The sequence below is a fragment of the Lathyrus oleraceus genome, chromosome 7 (genome assembly GCF_024323335.1).
Source record: "Lathyrus oleraceus cultivar Zhongwan6 chromosome 7, CAAS_Psat_ZW6_1.0, whole genome shotgun sequence".
Classification (NCBI taxonomy): Eukaryota; Viridiplantae; Streptophyta; class Magnoliopsida; order Fabales; family Fabaceae; genus Lathyrus; species Lathyrus oleraceus.
This window is the reverse complement of record NC_066585.1, coordinates 493,476,287-493,501,346: the sequence shown is the minus strand read 5'-3', so window position 1 is coordinate 493,501,346 and position 25,060 is coordinate 493,476,287.

Sequence of the window (25,060 nt, the reverse complement as noted above, 5' to 3'; positions counted from 1 at the left end):
AACATGAGGGTATATGAACTAATTGGTTCACTCCAAACCTTTGAGATGGGATTGAATGATGGAACTGAAAAGAAAACCAAGAGCATTGCCTTCATATCCAACACAGAAGAGGAAAACAGTCAAGATATGGATAAAGAATGGGCCAATGAAGTTGCAATGCTGGGGAGACAATTTTACAGATTGTTAAAGAAAATGGATGTAAGATCCAAGGAAAATGTCAAGAACATCTCATCTGACATCAGCAATGGAAGAAGAGTAAGGTCAGAAGAGAAGCTCAAAGAAGAAAAAGAAGTAAAGTGCTATGAATGTGATGGGTATGTACACATTAGAACAGAATGTGGAACCTACCTCAAGAAGCAGAAGATGAGTCTTGCTGCCACCTGGTCAGATGAGAGTGATACAGAGGAGGCTGCAAATCTTGTGACTGCTTTGACAGGAAGATGGGGATCTGATGAAGACTCAAGTGATGGTGAAGTAACCTTTGAGGAATTGGCCTCTACCTACAGAGAGTTGTGTCATAAAAGTGTAGAGCTGAGCAAGCAGGTCTTAAACCAGAAGAAAGAAATAACTCAACTTGAAGATGAGAATGTAGAATACTTGGAAACCATCTCCAAATTGAAAACAGAAGTTATGACTCTAAAGGTTAAGCTAGATAAAAGTCAACAAGTTGAGAGCCAGAAGATAGTACAACTGGAGAATGAAAAGGCAGAACATGTGGAAACCATCTTCAAGCTAAAAACTAAAGTCATACTCTTAAACTCAAAACTAGAAGAAACAACCAAGTATGTAAGGATGCTAAACAATGGATCTGGCTCCTTAGACAAGATTCTCCAAACTGGACTAATCACAGGAGCCAAATCTGGAATAAGGTACCATAAATCTAAGGCTGAAAGTAGTTACAGTGGTTGCAAACCTCAAGCTAAACCTAAATGCAGCAATAGTAAGAGCAGTCCTAAGATGTCACATGATATGTCACATCACCAGAAGAGAAAATAGCAGAAAGGCAAACACCAAAGATGAAGATGTCATTACTGTGGGAAATTTGGACACTCAAGGCCCTTCTGCTATAAGCTGTATGGTTACCCTACCCCTGTTTATCAACAGACTCACTATCAACCCAGACCCAAACAGCACAGGCTTATCAACAAGAAGCAATGGGTTCCTAAGACTAATGCTACAAGTCTAATAGCTCACAAAGAAGAATGGTATTTTGATAGTGGACGCTCTAGACACAAGACTGGAAACTCAGACTTGATAACTAATCTTCACCCTCATGACTTAAGCTATGTAACCTTTGGTGATGGAGCAAAAGGTGAAATAAAGGGGATAGGCAAGCTTGAGTGTCCTAGAGCTCCTAAACTTGACAATATTCTACTGGTCAAGGTCTTGACTTCAAATCTAATAAGCATTATCCAGTTAGGGGATCAAGGTCTGAATATCATCTTCACTAAAACTGAATGTCTGATTGTTAACAAAGACAGTGAAGTAATTATGAAAGGAATCAGGACCAAAAACAACTGCTACATGTATGACCCCTCTAAGATGAGTACAATTGCGAGAAGAACCTTAAAGGGAAATGAAAAATGGCAGACAAGGAGGTTACACCAGAAGCTAAGACCTAACCTCAAGGAAGAGAAGGTCATGATGGCCCAAACACCTGAAAAAGGGGAACATATGACTGGTGGTATGCAGTCTGAAGTTAGTAAGAGCTTTGCTGGAACTGAGACACAAGGGACTATGTGTGCAAGGAAAATTGAGATAGAAAAGATATCAGATGAAAGCAACAATTCTCAACCAGGTTGGATGAAACTATTGATAATTATATACAATGTCACGCTCGATGCTATGGCATTGTATTATGACAACCTGTATGGTACACCAATGTCCAAAGATCATATTCAGCACAGCTGGACCAAGTACATTATTTGCTTCCATCACTCATTTAGAAAATATGTGGAAAACAAACTCATAGTTCTATAGCATGAAATGCAACTAACTAACAAGACTGCAAGGGATTTGTATGATGTCCAACTGAAATATGAAAGGGAGAAATTAGGGGTTTGGTTTCTTGAGAAAATATGGCAATTAATGTGGAGTGGAAAAGGTAACAAAAATATTGTCTGCCCAATGAAAAGAAAAAGCCACATTAATAATGAATCATCTTCTGGTACTGGAAATAGTATCTATTTCATTAGCACGCTCTTCCTGAACACAATTCTTTCCATCTTCATCAAACTACTCAGAGAACCTCTGCTAGGGCAAAGAAACTTTTCTCAAAAGTTCAACAACATGTCTCAACATCCATCAACATCCAGCTCAAAACCCTTTCATACAAGAACTTCCTCCATGGAATTTTTAGATGAAGATTTGATGGACGTGACTCCTCTGCGTATGATACCAAGTGACATCCCAGGCTCCCCTTCCATGGCTGGAGCTAAGCAAGGTAACACTCTTGAAAAATCTCTTGATAAAGAGGACATGCACTTTACTGATCGCACCATAAGAAACCTAGTTACTAGGATACTGAATGAAGAACATGGAGTAAAGGATATTTTTACCCCTCTGTCCAGAAGGGACCCCTCTCCTGAGGTGGAAACCCAAGCTGAGAAAGATGATGACTCATCTAAGACAGAAAAGGAAGTTGCTGCTGAAGGACTATGCTCTCTTGGAATAAACTTACCTAGCATGTCCCCTGATACTGCTCAGGATATTGAGGAAGAAAGGTCTGAGGAAGAAGATGACACTTTGGTCAATCTTGTGAAAACTAGTGTAGCTAATAAACTGAGAAAAAGGAAGAGTATGGCTGAGATAAGGATAGCTAGGAGAGAGAAAAAGGTTGTTGGTATAGGTCCCTCCAAGTCTTGGAGTAAAGTAGAGGTCAGGAAGAGGAAAGAAAGTGAGAGTTGTGAGTCTGATGAGGATGTCGAATACGATGTCTCAGACATCCCCCCTGTTAAAAGAAAGTCTGTAAAGAAGTCTCCAAACAAAGTGGTTGTTATTCATCTTGACAATATCTCTTTTCACGTAGAAGATGGTGCTGCCAAATGGAAGTTTGTGACTCAAAGAAAGGTAGCAGTTGAAAGAGAATTGGGAAAAGAGGCAAGTGAAGTAAAGGAAGTCATGGTGTTAATTAAGGCTGCGGGTCTTATGAAAACTGTGACTGCTCTGCCTCAGTGCTATGAGGGGTTGGTCAAAGAATTCATTGTGAACATCCCTGAGGAGATTTATGAAAGAAGCAGCAGGGAGGTCTGCAATGTTTTTGTAAGGGGTAAGTGTGTGAAACTTTCACCTACCATCATCAACAAGTTCCTAGGGAGAGGAACTGATGGAGGAGTAAATCTAGAGACCACAGACAATGAGGTCTGTAGAATTATTACAGCTGGCCAAGTTAAAGAATGGTCTAGTAGGAAACACCTATCAGCTAGTAAGCTCACTGTTAAATATGCCATTCTGCACAAGATTGGTTCAGCAAATGGGGTTCCTACTAATCATGTCTCTACCATCTCCATTGTCCTTGGAAGAATCATTCATGCTATTGGAACCAAGATAAGCTGTGATTTTGGCAAATTTATATTTGATCAAACCATCAGACATGCTTCTACAAATGCTGTGAAGTTACCTATTGCCTTCCCTTCCCTTATGTGTGGCATTATCCTAAGCCAACAACCAGGCATACTCAATACAAAGGACATGCCAAGCAGAAGAAAAACCCCTCTATCCATTCATTATAAGTTGTTTGAGGGAAGTCACATAAATGATGTTGTTATGACATCTGTCAGAAGAGAGCCTGCATCTCAAGGAAGCCTAATTGATCAATTGAAAGATACCTGCAAGGAATTGGAGAAGGGTATGAAGGTGGCAAAGGCAAGAAAAGAAGCTTTGGAAGCTCTTATTTGTAGCCTGGAAAAGGAGGAGTTAGAGAAGGCTGGTAAGGATTCAGATGGAAAAGCACAATCCAGTGGCCGCTCTGGAAGCTCTGAGGGTTCTGAAGATGAAGATGAAGGTGAAGGTGATACTTCTTCTTCTGATTAATGGTTCCTGCCTGAATTGAAGACTGGGAGGGGTGGTGGAAGTTGGGCTGCTGTTTGGAAGGCTGTTGTCTTTACTGTATATATTTTTTGGCAGTCCTTATTGATGCCTGTTATGTAATATTTAGGGCTCTTAAAGAGTTCCTTGGATTTGTTCATTGTCTCAACTTTCAGCTGTGTATAATGATGGTTTGTACTTCCTGAATATTTTGTTTTAACATGCTTAATATTATAACATCTGATCTAACATTCTCTTCTAGGCTAGTAGACATTTATTTTGTCTAATTGGTCGCCTTTGGTCAATTTTGAGTAAAAAGGGGGAGAAGTGCTAATGTGGAAGTTGTATGTGGTTGGATAGAAGGACAGCTATTATTGAAAGAAGTGCACAGGTGCTAAAACAGAATGTTGTTCTATTTACAGATGTCAAACAGGATGTCTGATATGGTGCACAAGTGTTGATGTTGAAGCAGATGTCAGTATGACATTCTGGCTGGTACAGGTACTGGAGTTCAGTAGCTGTTATGGTTGTTGCATGCATAGATTTAGGGGGAGAAGAAGTATCCTTGTGCATTATGCATTTGTGTGTCTTACTAGTTACATCCATAACTAGTAATTTTGTTTGTTGCACAGATTTAGGGGGAGGAGAAGTACCCTTGTGCATGTGTGTATTACTAGTAGCCATAGCTAGTAATTGTTTTGCTTCTGCTGCTGATTAAACTACTGTTATGTTGTTTAACTGCTGATAGTTTACCTTGTGAACAAAAAGGGCAGATATATGTTTTAGCCAAAATTTTCCAAAGGGGGAGTTTGTTGATTCTAAGTGTTGGCAACAATTTTGGTAAAACAAAGAGTGTTCACAAGATGTCATGTGTGATGTCTTAACATGAGATATCCTATGTACCTGCTGGAGTTCAACAACATGTGCATGCAGGATTGTTTCAGAATGCCACATACAATGACAAGGCTTCTGATATTGGATGTACCTGCTGGAGCTTAAATGAAAGACATGTTCATGCAGGATTGTTTCAGATGACATACACAATGTCATGGCATCTAATATGGTTGTACCTGCTGGAAGTTATAAAAGGAATTATTGGATTATGCAGGATTTTTCCAGGATGTCAGACCCGATGTCATGACATCCTGTACACAGAATATTCAGTGTGAATGTCTGGTGTTTTGTGATTGCACAATTAATGGCAATCTTTGGATGATTGAAGATATGGCTAGCTGGCGCATTCAATCATGGATTACAACTAGATTTACTTATTTTCCAAGGAGATCTAAACAACTGTTATAAAAAGATTTGATTGGAAAATAGATTTAGGGTTTTCAAGATGTCCAAGCCCAGCTGGATGCTTCTATAAAAAGGGACTTAGAAAACCTGTTTGTACACACAACCAAGACTGAGCGAAATATAGAGAGAGAGCTAGGGTTTGTGTATGTTTAGTCGTAAGACTTGTAGGTCATTCAAGTCATCCATTGATGATTGAATTGGACTGATTTGTGGTTGTAATTTGTCACTCTAAAGCTGTTAAGCAAGAGTGTGTGTCTTCTTGATCAAAGCTTTGAAGCAAGATCAAGAGTGTGTCTTCTTGATTGAAACTGTGAAGTAAAATCAAGAGTGTGTAATTGAAAAGTATTTTCTTTTCACAAGGGATTGTTGTTTAAGATCACTGGTGTGTGATTGTAGGGAAGTGAGTGGGTTCTCATATCTAAGAGTGCTTAGGTAGAAATTGCACGGGTAGAGATTAGGTGAGAAAGACTGTAACTTGTTGAAGTGTACGGAGAGTCTTTCAACTAATTCTATTTTAGTGAATTTCCTTCCTGGCTTGGTATCCCCCAGACGTAGGTGAGTTGCACCGAACTGGGTTAACAATTGCTTGTGTTATTCGCTTTACCATTCTGTTGTTGTTTATCCATTGTGTATTACCAGATATTAGTGTCGTGACATTACCTTCGACATCTTATATCTGATACCAGAATTTCAACTTGGCACATGCATTTGAAAGTTGAAGTTGCACTTCCTCCAAACATAAAAGTTGAAGTAGACATTTTGAAATTGATCATGAAATTTGAATGGATTTCATATAATAAAAATTGAGCAAGTTATGGGCTTGGGAAGTTGACCTCCAAATTATGGTTTAGACAAAATGACCTATAACGTTTCACCATAAAAAATGACTTTCCAAGAAAAACTAGCTCTTGACCTCAACATGAAAGTTGTTTGGAATGTCATTTAGAGTAATGTTTCTCTTGGAATCATTTTCATATGGCAAAAATTGTAGGAGATAAGGTCTAGGGAACCCCAGTTTTGACCAATTGACTTTCTCTGGTCACCACCATGAACCAACTTGCTAGCTTGACATTCTCTTGACTTTTGGGACTCATGGAGGTATATGCATAAGATGGTGAAATTTGGAATATCCCTTGAAATATTTGATCAACTGCTAAAGAAATTTGTTGAAGAAGTCACATAAGATACCTAGATGAATTAGGGTTTCCAAGGCAAACCAACTTCAAACTCTTGATGATTTCTTGATCAAAATAACATGTGAAGATCATGGAGATCCATATATGATAATTAGATCCAATATAAACCAATTATTGATTGAGCTCCTTGCAATGAGGGTCTTAAACCCTAGATATGAGCTTTATAGATAATATGTGAGCATACACACTACCTACAAAAGAGTTAAACTATACAAATGACACATTTTTGGTATTTTGGTTAGTAAACAAAGAAAAATGAAGTATGATACAATCAAATGTGCTTGGTGATCTCTCCCAATGCAAACCCAATGAATCAGGGGTAAGGAGGATTCCAAATTGTGATCCCACTGCTAATGCATATGATGGGATAACATGAGGGATCTTAGGGTCAAAATTGGGGTCTTACAGTTTGATCCATAACTTATTGTCTATTAGTCAACTTAGTGATAATGGTTATGATATCATTTTTAATCAAAAGTCATGTAAGATTGTTAATCAGAAAGATGGCACGGTCCTTTTTAACGGAAAGAGAAAGAAAAACATTTATAAATCAGACTTTCTGATCTTGAGGATCAAAATGTAAAATGCTTAATGTATGTTAATGAGGAGAAATGGGTATGGCATAGACGTTTGGGCCATGTTAGCATGAGAAGGATTTCTCAACTAACTAAGCTTGAATTAGTCAGAGGCTTACCTAATCTGAAGTTTGCTTCAGATGCTCTTTGTGAATCGTGTCAGAAAGGCAAGTTTTCTAAAACTTCTTTCAAAGAAAAACTATTGTTTCTACCTCTAAATCATTACAGCTTCTGCATATTGATTTGTTTGGGCCAGTTAAAATCGCCTCTATCAGTGGTAAGAAGTATGGATTAGTCATAGTTGATGACTATAGTCGTTGGACATGGGTAAAGTTCTTGAAATACAAGGATGAGTCACATTATGTGTTCTCTACCTTCTGCTCACAAGTGCAAACATAAATGGATTTCAAAATAGTAAGTCAGAAGTCATCATGATGGAGAATCTGAATATAAGAATTTTGAATTTTTTTTAATGCAAATGGTATTTCCCATGATTTTTCATGTGCTAGAACCCCACAATAAAATGGGGTTGTAAAAAGGAAGAATAGGACTTTGCAAGAAATGGCCTGCACCATGATCCAAGAAACTGATATGGCTAAGCATTTCTGGGCAGAGGCAGTTAACACAACTTGTTATATTCAAAACTGGATTTCTATTAGACTTATTCTGGGTAAGACTCCTTCTGAATTGTCGAAGAACAGAAAGCCCAACATTTCTTATTTCCATCTTTTTTGTTGTGATTATTTTATGTTAAACACTTAAGAGAATCTTGGAAAGTTTGATTCTAAGGCACTGAAGTGCTTATTGTTAGGATATTGTGAATGCTCAAAAGGCTACATAGTCCTTAACAATGAGACACGAATTGTTGAGGAATCAATTCATGTTAGATTCAATGATAAGCTTGACCCTAAAAATTCAAAGCTATTTGAGAAATTTGCAGATATGAAGATCAATCTTTCAGAATCCAAGAATAACTATTCTGGAGATAAAGCCTCAGAAGGAAAAGCTAAATAATTTGAAGTAAAAGACTCAGAAACGACTCAACAAGAAGTTATCGTTGGTCCAACTCATCGGAATAAGAGTAGACCAAGAACGTCTCATTCTGAAGAATTGATTATGGGAGATAAAGACGCACCAGTCAGAACTCAATCTTCATTCAAACCTTCTGAAGAAACTCTTCTGGGTTTGGTATCTCTGATAGATGCCACATATATTGATGAAGCTCTTCTAGATAATGAATGGGTTTTGGCTATGCAAAAGGAACTGAATTAATTCACTAGAAACGAAGTTTGGGATCTTGTTCAGGAACCAAAAGGTTTACATGTCATTGGAACCATATGGGTATTCAGAAACAAGCTCAATGAGAAAGGAGAAGTTCTTAGAAATAAGGCTCGACCGATAGGAAAAGGTTATAGTCAGCAAGAAGGTATAAAATATATAGAAACCTTTGCACCAGTTGCCAGGTTAGAGTCTATTCGTCTTTTAGTTCCGTTTGCAGTAAACCATAACATCATTATATATCAGATGGATGTTAAGAGTGCATTCTTAAATGGATGCATTTCTGAAGAAGAGTATGTGCACCAACCCCCTGGTTTTGAAAGTTCTCAAAAACCAGATTTTGTTTTCAAACTGAAAAAGTCGTTATATGGTCTGAAACAAGCTCACAGAGCCTGGTATGAAAGACTAAGTAACTTCCTTTTGGAAAATAATTTACCAGAGGGAAAGTGGACACAATGCTCTTTTACAAAACCTTTAAGAATGATATTGTGGTTGTACAAATTTATGTTGATGATATTATTTTTGGTTCTGCTAATGCTTCATTGTGCAAAGAGTTTGCTAAGTTAATGTAGGCAGAATTTGAAATGAGAATGGTGGGAGAACTAAGGTTCTTTCTGGGAATTCAAATTGACCAACATTCAGAAGGAACATACATTCACCAAAGCAAGTATACAAGAGAACTTCTAGAGAAGTTTAACTTGTCAGAATGCAAGCCAGCGAAAACTCCAATGCATCCTACATGCATTCTGGAAAAGGAAGAGGTAAGTAGTAAGGTAAATCAGAAGCTATTCAGAGGTATGATAGGCTCTCTCCTTCATTTTTCCACTTCTAGATCTGATATTTTATTCAGTGTCTGTTTGTGTGCTCGCTTCCAATCAGACACTAGGGAGACTCACTTAATTGTTGTTAAGAGAATCTTTAGGTATCTAAAAGGTACTACTAACCTTGGCTTGTTTTATAGAAAGTCAAGTGACTACAAGTTAGTAGGTTATTGTGATGTTGACTATGCTGGAGACAAAATAGAAAGGAAAAACACGTATGGAATTTGTCAATTTCTGGGAGATAATCTGATCTCATGGTCTAGCAAAAGGAAGTCAATAATTGCGCTTTCAACAGCTGAAGCTGAATATATCGCAGCTTCTGGATGTAGCACTCAGATACTCTAGATGAAGAGTCAGCTAGAAGATTATCAGGTATTTGAGAGTAACATTCATATTCTCTGTGATAATATTTCTACTACTTGTTTATCAAAGAATCCTATCTTGCATTCTAGAACTAAACATATTGAGATTAAACATCACTTTTTACGTAACTATGTTCAGAAGGGTATTTTTCACTTAAAATTTATTGATACATACCATCAATGGGTTGATATCTTTACAAAACCCCTTGTTGAAGATAGATTCGTTTTCATTCTGAATAACTTATTTATGGACTATTGTCCATAATGAAAAGATGTGATCAAAATGCTAAGCTTTCAGAACTCTTGATTAGATTATGAGAATTTATTGTTGTTTGATTCTGAGACATGAGCTTTCTGAAGTAAGGAAGTTTCATGAATCAGTAAGGTCCCGATCAGAAGCAATCTTAGTGATTTGTCTTCTTGATTTTGGACAATTATTACATTAAATGGTTGTCATTTCGTTTGATATCATATGGTTCTTAGTAGTGACATTTGTCCCACTTTTTGAGCATGCTTGATGATGGCGTAACACATTGGGTTTCTCTTTCTTGGAACTAGGTTAAAACCATTATGTTTCCCTATGACGGTGTATTCCTTTTGTTTTTAACATTAATAAACTCTTTATATAAACCCATTTCACTCACACTTCACACTACACTCATTTAACTCCCACATTTTTTTCTTTCAAACCTTCAAACACTCTCTGCAACTGTTCATCATTCTTCATCTCTTCAACATTCTTCAATGGTTGATCTCCACTCCGCTACCGAAGACATCAACCCAGTTATGGAAGGTACTCTAGAAATAACTCTCAACACCTCTGTTGATGAACTTATGGTTCTCTGTGAAACCATTGCCGATTTCAAAAACCTTAAGGATAACACTTTTCATTTTTCTGATACTTTGGAACTCCAAGGGTGGAAATCATTTTTTGAAAGATTAACTGGTCCAGTATATCCAATGCTTGTAAAGCAATTTTGGATTCATGTTGTTCTTACAAAGGATACAATCACTTCCTTCGTCATGAACAAGAAGATTGTGGTTACTAAGAAATCGATTGCATACCTAATTTCTCACGATGGTTGTGGGAAAAGGGTTAACAACATCAAAACTGATGCAAGGAGAGAGGTTATGGTAGCATCAGTAACCTTCAAGGAAGGAACAAAACTTGATGAAGGAAAAGGTCCAAGTGCAAAAGACGTAACTGATAAGTTGAGGGTGTGGTTTAAGATAATCCTGGGATGCATTCACCATAGACCCAGTACAAACTCTTCTGACTACATCAACTCCAATCAGAAGTATATGCTATTATTTTGGAAAAAGGATTCAATTTAGCGCTTTCAGTAATCTTGTTCAAGTTTCTCAGGGATTCAATAAGAGAAACTAGAACTGGAGGTACGTCCAAGAAGGGGAAGTTCATCTCCAACGGAAGATTCATTTCAGACATTCTGGTGGAGAATGGTCTGGTCGATGACCTTCTAGTAAGTGGATTAACTTAGGAGCTAGTCAAGGATGCTGGAAAGTTTTTCTGTTATAAAAATCTCAAAAGCATGGGTCTTATCTCCAAGGTTGTTAAGCCATATTACCTTCCTTCTAAGGAAGATATATGTTGAATGAGGATTCTTGTTGATAATTTCTCAATCTTCACCAAGATTGATCCTCTAAAAGTTCTAGAATATTACCTCGAGAACTGTAATAAAGACAAAATAGATCAAATGGTTAACCCATTCAACCTGCCAGAAACTTACCTAGATGAGCATGGGAAGAGAAAGAAAGAATATAATGGAGAAAAATCTTCTAGAGCGTAGAAGAAGAAGAAGGTTGCTGCAATTCTGGATGAAGATAAGATGCCCCTCAGTAAGCGCTAGAAAGCAATGATTCTTAAGGATACTTTTGGTGTTGTCTAGCAATCATCTAAGGCTTCTGAAGCATCTATTCCTGGTAAGTCTTCTACAGCCAGAAATGTTTTGGCTTCTAATTCTCGTGTTTCTGAAAGTTTCTTACCAATACAACCATCTCCATCTCAGAACATTATTACTATTCCAATTCCACAACCACCTCCCATAAACTTAACTCTTGTAGAACCTATTATAAAAACTCTTACAGTTTCTGAAACTCAGTTACAACAACAACAACAAAAAAAAACCTAATCCACCCTAGTTCTTGAGGTAGTGTCTATAAGACCCTGTGGATGATCTTTGGACCATATCTTGGCTACCTAAACCCTAGTTGGAAGTCTTATACATGGAGACTTTCTTGTGGAGTATCATGTTTGATTCAGAGACCTTAATTGAAAGGCATGCCTCATGAAACCCTAATCAGGGAAGCTTTGGTCCTAATATGCTTCATGGCATTGACTATTCATCTGAGCATAGGAGATGTGAAACCCTAATTGCTTGGTCTTTGAAACATGGATTCAATAAGATCTCACCATGGCACTCCTTAGGGATTTTAAACCCTAGTTTATTGATGATGTTTCTATGAGACTTTGTGGGTGTTCTCTGGTCCTTATCTTGGCTAGCAAAATCCTAATTGGGGGCTCACACATGGGATATTTGCTTATGAAGCATCTTGATTCATTCAAAGACCTTGTTTAAGAGGTCTGTCCCATTGAAACTCTAATCAGGAAGGGTATGGTCCTAGTGTGATGTGTGACTTGACCCTTCATTTGGTGACATTTAAAACCCTAGTTTCTTGATCTTGGATTCAAGAGACTTCATTGTGACATGCCTCAGGCCACCTAAACCCTTATGTTGCCTTATTTTCATTGGTAGGCCTCATAACCCTAGTTAATGTGTTATGTGTTTCACTCAGCTTCTCATTCACATGGTTGCCTGGGTTTTAGTTCTATTCATCTATGCTTGAGTCCCCTGGTGCTAACCCAAGTTCTTGACTTTACAAACTTCATATATTTCCATTCATCCATATGGTCATGTTCATGCCATCATGGCTTGGTCCATGGTTTTTTTTATGATCTAGTGAATTTCATTCTATTAGCCTTGCTAAAAACTTCATGGTTTTCTTGCATTTGTCCTTTGTAGTCTTTGTTTTGATTCTATCCAAGTCATTTCAACATGTTCATGCCTATTCATGCTTAAATCTATTTCATTACAAATCATGTTCATTCAAATTCAAAATCAAGAAACATGTTCATATATTTAATTCATTCATTTTTCATTCAAATGGTCAACTTCATTCATTATCACACATAAATGTTCATTACATGTCAAGAAATTCAAAAAATCACATGTTAACCAATTGTTGACTTTGGTAAATAGTTGACTTTTTTGTCAACTTTGACCAAAGTCAACCTAGGTCATTTTTCATCCCTAATCACTAAATGACTAGTCCTAGCTCTATTTTCACCCACCATTCCCATTTTGACCTTGAGATGGCTATTTGAACTTGGTTTTCCCATGTTGTGATCAATATGTTTAGAACTTGGTTGGTTGGCCTAGTCATGCTTAGGTTGTTACCTTGTTTTATCTTGCTATCATGCCTAATTTCACCAGCCATTGATCCTGCATTATGAATACATGAGCAAACATTCATCACATTTCAAACTCATACAGAAATCACTCAATAATTAGAAAAAAACATGACAATTGTAGCCCATAGTTCCTTTGGGAAACCATGACCTTCATGCCATCTAGCCTTGCAGATTGTTAACATGGATCTAGGCCATTTTTAGAGGCCATTGAAATCATTGCAATCAGTTCCTCATGGCAGCACTTGGCTTTTCAAATCCCAACATTGCACAATAAGTTAGTATATTGCAGTGTCAAAGCCCCACCTAGTTAAGATAACAACTCTCAAGGGTGTGCTAATGTCTAACCTACATCAGGGACAACAACATCCCATTGAACTAAGTTAAGAACCCTGCATCACATTCCAAGCAAAATATTTGATAAGTATTATCAAAGCACTAAGCCATAATCCTGCAAGTCAGCATTAGCTCAAGCTTAATATTCTAGTTTCATTCATGTTCATGACCACTATCTTAGCAAGCAACATCAGTATAGTTGTAGCAGTAAGTCCAATCCATATGCATTAAGAAAATATAATAGTCCTACAAATTCAAAGAATGGAAACAAAAGCATCACGGTAGAAGTACATTTAGCAACATCAGTCCATTTTAAGTGCTCAAATTAGTGACTTTCACTTATGGTATCAAGCATACATCTATGGAAGTGAAGCACAACCATCAAACATGCTCACTATCACAAGCTGTATTTAGACATTTGGTACATAGCATAGCAGCAACAAACAGGGCATGTGCAAAGATCATAGCATCAGTCATCATGACAATACCATAATGCATAATAGGATACACATCATCATCATCAAAATTTCAAATTAACTACCATACATTTAGCATAGCAGAATTGTACATGGCATAAGTAGTAGGATGACCAGAATCAAACTAACTAGTATCATTCGCAACATAGTGCTAATAGAAACTTCCACTTAACTTATTTTATTTCAGGAAAACCTAACTAACAAATTGTAACAGGTTCTAACTACCTTTTTCCTTCAACAATTAGCCTTAACTAACTTTCCTAATCCCTAGGTTGATCTAACTGAATCTCGTAGAGTTAGTTTTACTCCAACTAACTTTGATTGTATCTAACAAACAAAACTAACTTTTGTTAACTCATCCCTAACTATATAACCTACTCCTCACTCTCATTTGTACCATGTTTTCATTACTCTGCAATCCTTTCTCCATTCCCCTCACTCAAAGTTCCTCTTAAGAAGCCATTGAAGCTTCGCATCGAAGCTTCAACGTGCTTGAGCTATACTCCCTCTCCAGTCTCAATTCGCGCGCTCTGATTCGCACGCAGTTTCATTTGGAAGAAGAAAGAGAAGAAGAGGATTCAGAATCTAAAGTTAGGGAGAGATTAGGGACTTACCTGAAGGTTCACCGTCATCGTCAATTTCATCACTTCCGGCAAGGTTAGTTTTGGAACTTTCTTTTTTCTCAATTGCTCGTTACCATGATGTAGAGAATATGAAGGGGATTCAAAGCCCCAATTCCTTGGACTTTGAATCCCCATAGTGAAGGTTTAATTGAAGCAATCAAAACTAGGGTTCTTGAAGTAATTCGGTGGTCTACGGTGGTTCGTCGGAGGTGGCTTGAGCTAGTGAACTCAGTGACACGACGCACATTTTTAATTCAGTTTAAAATTCAGTTTTTGAATTTTCCACGTGATGAATTGGACTATGGAATCCATTTGTTGAATTCTTCTTTGGTTTCCAAATGGGCCTTCATGGTGTTGGGCCGGGCATGGATTACTGACCATCCTCCCACATTACTCCCTGCACCCCTCACTGCTTTGAGTTGGATTAAAGTGCGATTTCGGTGGGCCTTGCCTCCAGGCTCACACATTTTTTACTCCTTGACACTATGTTTAGGGCCTTACCCCCATTTCAGGCCCATGTCATTTTGTTTTTATTGTTTGTTTTGTTGTTTTGATTAATTATTGTCCCATATTAATTCTTGATAAGTAGATTAATTAGGAACGTAATTAGGATTAACATGTTCATAATCTTGTAAAATTTAATTACATTTTGATAGTATTTTTAATTAAAATTAATTGTTCTAATTAGAAAATAAGAATAATTAGTTTTAGTTAGATTAAATTCTAGGTTTAATTCCTTAATTGTTTCTATGAATTGGGCCATTTTAACCCTAGGGTTTTAGTAATAAAATTCATGTTCCCATAGGATTAGGAATAGATTTAGATTAATTGATCTTTTTAATCAAATTAATTTTCATGTGATAGGTGGTAATTGAGGATTAGTTTGACCTTAACCTTCGCATGATCCCTTAGGTAGAACTTATACATATTTTAATCTTTAGATTAGATTAACCATAGATTTCTAATTAATTCAATCCCTCTGATTTAAGTTGTTCAAAAGGAATTTTAATTAACTAAATCCTTTGATTCATGTATAATCCCATAGTCCATTCAAATGATCAAAAGTCCCTTGACCAATTGATGAGACTATTTCGGTAAAGCCGTGGATCTCAAGGCTTCAAGTTCTTACTTTAATGTAAGGCATCCCAGAAAATCAAGCAATGGATTATACAAGGCATATCAAAGGTGTTTCTTCAAGAGCTTGTCAATCATCATTCAGATTGTGTGGCACGAGCCTTAAGAAATAAAGAATGAATGAGAGTGGAGAATTCCATTAACTCATCCTGAATATCTTTGGGTATGGGATTAATGACAGTTGCTCATCGTACTCACCTTTATTCATAGAATTTAGCACAACTCAAATCAAGTGATTGTCAAGTATTCATTATATCATCAAGATCAACACTCAGGATCTCCTATCAGCAACTTGTCAATTTTGATTCAAGTTGTATGCCATAAGCCTTAAGAAACAAAGAATGATGAGAGTGGAGAATTCATATCCTTATCTAGGGTATCCTTGGGTACGATAAGAATGACCCAGTTGCTCAAGGTATTCTCCTTTACTCATAGACTTTAGTGCAATTTGGATCATACAATTGACAAGCCTCCTTCAAGCAAGCATCAATCATTTAACACCTCAATAATGAAGCATTGTTTCTATCAGCACTTTGTGGTTGTACACCCTCTTTTAATCAATTCATTCCTTTTCCTGTTAGGTTTTAGACCTTGACAATCTTTCCTGTCTATTAGGTTTTGGACCTTGGCAACATGTTTCTTTCCTGTTAGGTTTTGGACTTTGGCAACATGTTTCTTTCCTGTTAGGTTTTGGACCTTGGCAATCTTTCTTGCCTGTTAGGTTTTGGACCTTGGAAGTCTTTCATGCCTGTTAGGTTTGGACCTTGGCAATTTTTTCTGCTTATTAGGTTTTGGACCTTGGCAACCTTTCTTGCCTTAAAGGTGGTAGACCTTAGCAATCTTTCTTTGCCCCATGAGATGGTGGACCTTGGGAAACTCTTTATGTGCATGTGGAGTTATGGACTTTGGCACTATGTTATAGACCTTGACAATCCCTTTGAGTAGTCTTGTAGAGTTACGGACTCTTGGAAATCCCCTTGCCTATTTGGTTATGGACCTTGGCAGTGCCTTCCTTTGCCTTTAGAGTTATGGACCTTGGAATTCGTTCTCTTTGCCTTTTAGGTTATAGACCTTGGCAGTTCTGTTCTTTGACTTGAGAGTTATGGACTCTAGTAATGATTTCTTGCCTCGGTCTCTTGCTGTCAATTGTAGTAGGTTGAACTACGAAAGCTCTGACTTTCTCATTGCACGGTGAGAATACGTAGGAACAAGGATTCAGATTCTCCACGAGTTACCCTATTTACTAATCCTATCTTATTCACTTCTTCATTCATCAATCATTATCATCTTTTTGAGATCAAATATCACTTTTCCTTGGATTCCATGCACATCCTTTTAGGACGATATAACGATAATCCACCTTATGAACCAAGAGATGTTTGGATACGAAACCAAACACTTCATTTCTTCTTTTTTGGCTAAGACGCGTGTTTACTCTTTGGTTCAGAGTCTATTCCTTCATGGATCCAATATACCATTCTTCTTTGATTTCAAATTGTTTGTTCCCTACAGTGATATACTATTCCCTGTACTAAACAATATTGCAGCCAACCCTTGAAGTTGTGTTTGTCTTATAAATCCTTGTTGCTTAGGCAAACACCTCTCTCTTTGTTTCCACTACAGTTAACCCTTGAAATTGTGTTTGTCTTATCAGTTCATGTTTCTTAGACAAACATCTATTTGTTTCCACCATTATGTTGGTACAAGTTATACTTTTCATCAGTTTTAAGCTATTTTCTTTGTTCTCATGGTTCCACGAACTATGAATGCTCTGACATTCTCATTAAACAATGATAATACATAGGCACAAGGCTTCAAACCCATGGAGAGCACAATCTTAATTATTTTTCAGCCTCAGGGAACCATTCATATCTATAAACCACTATTCACTACCTTCGTTCAATACCCATTACCTTCATTCAGTTCATGTGATATAATGTTATCTTTGAGTCTTTGAGCCGAATACATTGTCTCTTTGAGCTCCATCTTGTGTCATCTTATGAACCAACAGATGTTTGTGTTGTGAAACTAAACACTTAATTCTCTTTATTTTCGGCCATACCATATATAGTGGCACCATGCTTCCGGCTATCCACATATTGGTTAACGTCAGTTTTACTCTTGGGTTCAGATTTCATCCTTTTTTGGAGTTCAAACAACATTATTCTTTGGTTTAGACTATACCTTTATCACAAACTCCTTTCACCTCCTGCCATTAGTTCCATGAACTATAAAGCTCTGAATTCCTTATTGCACTATAAGGATACATATGCATTGTTGCCACCGGGGTTTTCGGAATAGCGAGCAAACTGGAAAGACTGAACTAAATCAGATCAGAAGAGTCGCCACCGAATTTTATTTATGTGCCTCCATCAGAGAGGTGAGGGAAAATAGTCAATAAAACCCTCAAAAAATATAAGCACACGGGAAGTGCTAAAAAGGGATAAGGAATCAATCTTGGAGCCGAGATTAGGGTTCGGGAGTCGGTTACGCGAGGGGAAGGTATTAGCACCCCTCACGTGGTATTCCATGGGAACCATTTGGGTTGTTTTACGTACGTGGGGATTTATCTGTCATTGTTTTATTTTTCAAAAGAATGTGTGTGAGAGAGAGGGTTTTATTATTATAGTGCTTGCCAAGGATTGGGGCCCTTGTGCTTATGTATCACTCATTCGGGGATGAGGAATCATAGCTCCGTAGTTCAGAGTAGAAAATGTTTGTATGTTGGTTGATTTTACCTTTGAGAAAGGGGTTTTCGGGATGGGTACCCTAATGCACAAAAATTAGGTTTGATGGGTTGTGTTCATTTTACCTTAAACATGGGTTTATGAAAAGAGTTTGTGATTAGATTGTACTAAGGTCTAGGGGCGGAGGTGAATATTTTAGACAACAAGCCAAGCGTCTTGTGACCAAAATAATCAGAGTGAGGGTAAGAATGCTCCATTCTCACTCAATACTAATCGTAGTTATTACTTATTTTTAGTTTGATTAAGAAAAAGCCGCTTGACATTGGATCAATGGTTTGTTTATTTGAGTATGAAATTTGACTTATGCAACATGAATGCAAAGTAACCAACAAGGAAAAAAATGAGTCTCATTGTAAGGTAGTCCAAGAGAAAGCCTTTTGTGTGCAAAAGTGACCTATGATAAACAAAGGATAATGGTCTTACAAACATGTCCCCCTAAGGTGGTGCCATGATTCCATTCTTACAACCGAAATGTAAGTTATAGATGAAACCCAAGTGTTTACAAAGAATCACAAAAGAGTAAAGGAAAGGCCTCCAAGCTAAGGTCCTAAATGGAATCCTCTAAGTTCAAGTGATTGAGTATTTTTGGTCTTTTAACTTTATCATGTTTTTGTTGTTTTTGAATGATGGCAATAAAGTAAAGACAAATGATAAGGTGTGTATGATGAGTTTGTACAATGATGATGATAATGATGACTTAAATATAAAATGGCATATAAGTAAATGAAAATGAATAATAACAATGACAATAATAAAAAAAAAGGTTAGTAGTAATCAAAGTTAGTAAAGTTATAGTAAGGGTTATGAACAAGTGGACAACTTTTGAGGATTATCTATCTTTAAGTCAATGGATTCAATATACGGCGCATCAAGGGATAACTTATCACTAATTCAAAGTAAGAATGATCAATGGATCAACTTACCCTAGATTTGAAACAATGAAAGTTGTTCAACCTCAAGTCCATCTATCAATAGATTGACAAAAAGTAGACTATACAACCCAAAATTGAATGATTGATTTTAGTTGTTTTATTAAGTTAACAAGGTTATATGAACAAGTTAATATGAAAAAAATAAAGTTAACTAGTTAGATGGTTATTATAAACAAGTCAAAATTATAAACAAACAAAGTATATAAGGGTTAGTGGGTTAGCATAAGCAACCAAAGTGTAAATGTATCAGATGAATCCATATTAACAAAAATAGAACTTCAATCACAAGTCAAATGACCAAGTTGTTTGAAATAGGGGCAACCTAGCCATACTTCAAAGTACCATGGATGAACTCATGGTCATCTAATGGTAGATTTGAAGTATGGAAGGTTTTTACCAACCCTAAACCAAACATAGCATGACTTAAGGGATTTTCATTAGTCCTTCATTTCAAGACCCCAAAAGTCTATAAAAAATGATCCAAATAAGATAAATAAAATCACCATTAAATTCTAGAGGCAAAAATAAGGGGGGTTGATGTTCAACATATTTTAAAAATAATAAAAATGAGGGGGTAATGTAAGACCCTAATTTTGACCCTAAGATCCCTCATGGCATCATATTCATTGCACATTGCATTTGCCTCAAGGATCATAGCATCTTGACTCCTTAACCTTTGGGTTGGGACTTGTGTGAGTTGGTTTGAGACCACCACGCATGCTTGAATTGTATATTATTGCTTTTCCCATTTTTGTTTACTAACCAAAAGCACAAAAATATGTCACTAACTTGTTTGTTTTGTAGCTTGAGCAATCATGTGATCCAAAGCTCCTAGGAGGCCCCTATACTCATTGATATGGCCAGGTGAAGGTGAAAGAAAGCATGACAATGGTTCACAAAGCTCTAAATCATCATATATGCCTCCCAAGTATCTCAATTTGTCAATTTGATCAAGATAAACCAAAGGGCTTGAGGATTGTTTCCCAAGGAAACCCTAATTCATCTGTGCATTGACCGTGCCTTGCTTATGAAGCAACCTTAACCTATGATCAAATACAATCAAGGGAAGTTCTTTCATTCACCATTTCTTGCATATTTGAGCTTATGTAAGTGTCCTTAATCATCAATTCATCAAGATTTGAAGTTTGGACTTCAGAAGTTGATCAGTCAATTCATCTAACTATTTTGAAATCCACTGAGACCTAACTTTTGATGTGTTTGCTAAATGAAGATTACCCCACGAGAAAAAATGTTCTTAAGAACCATATGAACAACTTTCATGTTCATCAAAAATTGATTTGAATCTTGTAACATCATCATCCATTTCAAAACGTTATAGGTCATTTTGACTAAAACCCTAATTTTGGGTCAACTTCCCAAGGACATAACTCACTCATTTTTCATGATTTTGAGGCGGTATCAAATGCATTGGAAATTTTAAGATGTATAATTCATTTGTTATGTTGAACAAATTTTCATAATCCTAAAAGAAATACATGTGATAATACAAAACATTATAGGTCACTTTGGACCAAAGTCATTGAAAAGTGAAAAAGTCCAACTTCAAGTGCCCATAACGTTCTCATCAAAAATCCAAATGATGCCAAATTTAAGTCCAAATTTATTTTCTTAAAAATATATACAACTTTGATGTTGTAGGTTTTGTCATTTGAGGCTTGCATCATTGAAATAGAAGGGCTTGAAGTTGGTCCATTTTGGCAAAATTCACATACACATGTTTTGCACCTTGAACTTCAAGGCCTGTTTTCATAAATTTCTCAATCCCAAATGGATTTTTGTTCAACATAACAATTTTTCCTCATGTCAAGACCTTTCCAACCACTACCCACAAGGCAATGTTTCATTTTTGCAAGGTGCATTTTCGAAGAGGTGAAAGTTTATGTGCATTTATGGAAACCATGTCAAATATTTGTGCACAAGCCAATTCCATTAAATTTGCACGTCCAAATTCATTTTGCTGATGATTAGCTTGCATTTGCAATAGAGTTTGGGCCTCTCATGCACCTGTACAGGCCCATGCATGGAGGCCCTCATTTCATGCACACATGAATTTCACCTTGCTTGCATCATGCTTCACTATAAATACATGTGCTCAGCTTCATTCCAAACCAACCTTAAGGCGCCTTACATGCTGCAGAATTGAATCCCCACACCTCACCTAAAGGAATTTTGCATTTCACTTTCATTTTTCAGTTTCAATTTTCAACTTCCTTGGTTGATTATTGAACTCTAATTCCTTAGCCTAGCTCTATTTCCATCTCAAGAACAAGCTGCAACAAAGAATTGGGAAGGATCGTGCCTCATAGAGCTGCACTTCAAAGGTTGTTGTTCAAACTTTTTCAATTCGAAACTCACTGGATCTTGCTCATTTCTTGTGTTTGTTGGTTCCTCTAAAGTCCTCTCATAAGAGGCAATTGATTGGTGTATCTAATTTCACGAATTCATCAAGTTCAGATTGAACACCATAATTATCTCTCTCAGATTTCTCCTTCTATGAGAGTCTAGAGGAGAAACCAATGGCACAGGGGTGATGTACATCACCCCAGCTTTCCAATGATATGAGGATCGCGTGTTTTCATCAAGTTTTCATAACCTGCAACTTCCACCAGAGCTAACATGCTCGCCGGAGAAGACGGTGGTGTGCACCACCGTCCACCATGCCAGATTGAATTTGGACCGTGTGATTGCATTTCCAGATTGAATCCCAGCGCTTGGTTGTTATGACTTTTAATAATGCTGTGTGTTTCTCATTTGACCAAATCCTATAATGCGCGCGCGTTTCCTTGCCCTTAGATCTTCCACGTCATTTAATGAAATCTGATCCAACGTGCCAGGCTTTTTGCAATTTCTGATTTTCTATTTTATTTTCTTTTATTTCCTTTTATTTCAAAAATTCATAACTCTTTCCTTTTAAATCCAAAAAATATGGGACCAATTGCATTATTTCCCTTTTTAATTCTAGTTTCTGAAAATGATTTTTAATATTTTTTATTTTGTGATTTGATATTTTTTTTGTGAATTTTCTCTTTTCTGGTTATTTTTAATTCATTTTAAATAGTTTCCAATATTCAAAAAATGCAAAAATATTTTCTTAACATCTTTGAATGATGATGAATCTATGAAAAATATTCTCATCAATTTCTTAATTGATTTGAGATTTATTTGAGATTTTAGTTCAATTATGTTATTTTTTATTCATTTTTAATTGTTTAAAAATAGTTTCTGGTCTCCAAAAATGCTGAAATTTTTTGTCAAACTTTGTTTGACCTTGTTGAACTTAGGATGATCCATTTGGACTTTTCCAAGTTGATTTGAAATGGATTTGAATTTTGACCTTTATTTGTTTATTTTAGTTCAAGTATTATTTTAATTCTCAAAAATACCAAAAATAGTTTATTTGTTTCTTGACTTCTAAGTTTCATTTTGCTTCTGTTTACCATTGATTGACTTTGATTCTATTCATGTTTGATCAATGTGTGTTGGATATTTCATTTGAATTCCATTCATGTACATTTCCATTTTCTTCTTCTTCTTTTTCTTTTTCTTTTTTGATCAATGAGTTAATGATTGGTGGTTAACCTTGACATATGAGGGGCTTAACCTTCTTTGATTCAAATCTAATTCATCTTGATCAAAGATCAAGTGAATGGCTTTGCATTAAAGATAGGTTGCTTCTTGGTCAAGCAAAAAACCAAAATCAATACAAGATCATTCTTCTTTTCTTTTGGCATGGCAAGTTGTAGGAGCTTGGCTCACTAGTCATGGTCTCTAACTTGTGTTTGTTGCCTATAGTTTTATTATCCGGCCTCAGATATGTGTGACTACTACATTAGTCCACTTACGATTGCTTAACATAGCGCTAAATTGCCTTATGGCACACTAACATTAACTACTAACACTAACTTTTAATTTAAGTCATTTAATTATTGCAATTTACTTTAATGCAATTTAATATTCTTGCACATTAATTCATTTGCTTTTCCCCTTTGCTCACTTGAGCTCATGTTTATGTTAATTCAATTTGCCTTTTGCTCACTTGAGCACATTGTTGTGTGTATATTATTGTGCTTGTTTTGTTTTGATTGAGTGAACCCAAGGCAAATGGATAAAGGACTTAGATTTTAGGACCTTACCTATGCTGATGGAGTTTGAAGAGCAACTAGGCCTCATGCCTTTAGAATGCTATAAAATGTCAAAGAGCAACTAGACCTCATGCCTTTAGAATGCTTAATCTTGAAGATGAACTTGAAAGGACCTCTAATTCTAAACTCCCTCTTGTCCATTCTTTCTATTGCATTGTGGAACTTTTTGATTTGTGTGTTCTTGTGCTAGGGATCCCAAACTTGAGCCAAGTAGAAGAACCATTGTCATGAGCATCCAAAGTTAGAGATACAAAATCCATTGGAAGATTCCTAGGAGTTTGATTGTTTGATTGATTACTTGAGTTATTTGCTTATTTGCTTGTTAATTCCAAAGGAAAGGGAACAACTTGGATCATCACTATGATCTCAAGAAGGGAACTCCATGTGGTTTTATTTCTATTTCTTCATCTTTGCATGTTTAGGACCTAGCCATTCTTCTTCTTCCCTCCACTCTAACCCAAGCCAAACTTTTGTGCAAACATTAACATTGTTTTCAAAATTAGAAACCTAAGCACTATGCTTTTGATTTTTTTCAAACTCTTTTCATAACACTTATTTTGAATTGAATCCTAAGTCAACTTTGACCATATTTTGTGAATACTTTTCGTTTGTAAATACAACTCACTCAATTGTTTTTTTGTGGTTTCAATGGCCACTTCTTGCCAAAGCTTTTCATAAACATTAGCTATTAGGTTTGAGTTATCCTAGAGGTTGATATAATACTCACCTATATCCTTAGTGATGGACTATAAGTCTTTCATGCTTATTATAGGGTTAAACCCTCACTAGCATGTTGAAGCTCTCCTCACATGGTGGATTTGTGGTTTTAGGTTGAGTTTTCTCCCTTTGATAACAAAAGACCTTAAGGCTTTTGACCAATCAATTCACCAACTTGTTTTGAGATTTTTACCCCGAACTACGAGGTTTTGGTCCTACCTTTTTAAGATGGTACGTAGGCAATGGGTTTATCCATTCAAACACAAATTGTAAATAACTTGTATATTCTTTTCTCATCTCCCCAATCATGTTTGCACAAATATTTTCCACAAATACCAACCCATCTTACAACATTGGTGAAAAGGGCTCCCTTAGAGTACTAAGGATGTTTTAGGTGCTTAAAACCTTCCCATTGCATAACCAACCCCCTTACCCAAATCTCTAACATTTTTATTAGTTTTTGATTTGATAAAACTTCTCAGTTTTTGTTTGCTTTCTAACCTTTCCTTTGGATAAATAGAAGTGCGGTGGCGACTCGAATTGTATGATTTACCTTTGATTTAGTCAATGAATCTAAAGGTAACGAATACCCCGCTACAGAAAAGTGGCGACTCTGCTGGGGATAATTTGCCTAGTGGGTTTTGCCTAATTTTCACTTTTGTTGTATTGTATTGTTTATATTATTTGTGACATATTTTTGTGCAAATTTGGGATGACTGTATTGTTTGTAATGCATGAATTGCTTGATATATTAATTGCTTGTGTGCTTGGTGGTCTCTTGTGAGATGAGTTCTATACCCGAACTCGAGTGCACTTATGATAGGAGAATGGCATAGTCTTGTTGACTTGTGTGGAGTTATTCCTTAGCAAGTTGAATTGCAAGACCAT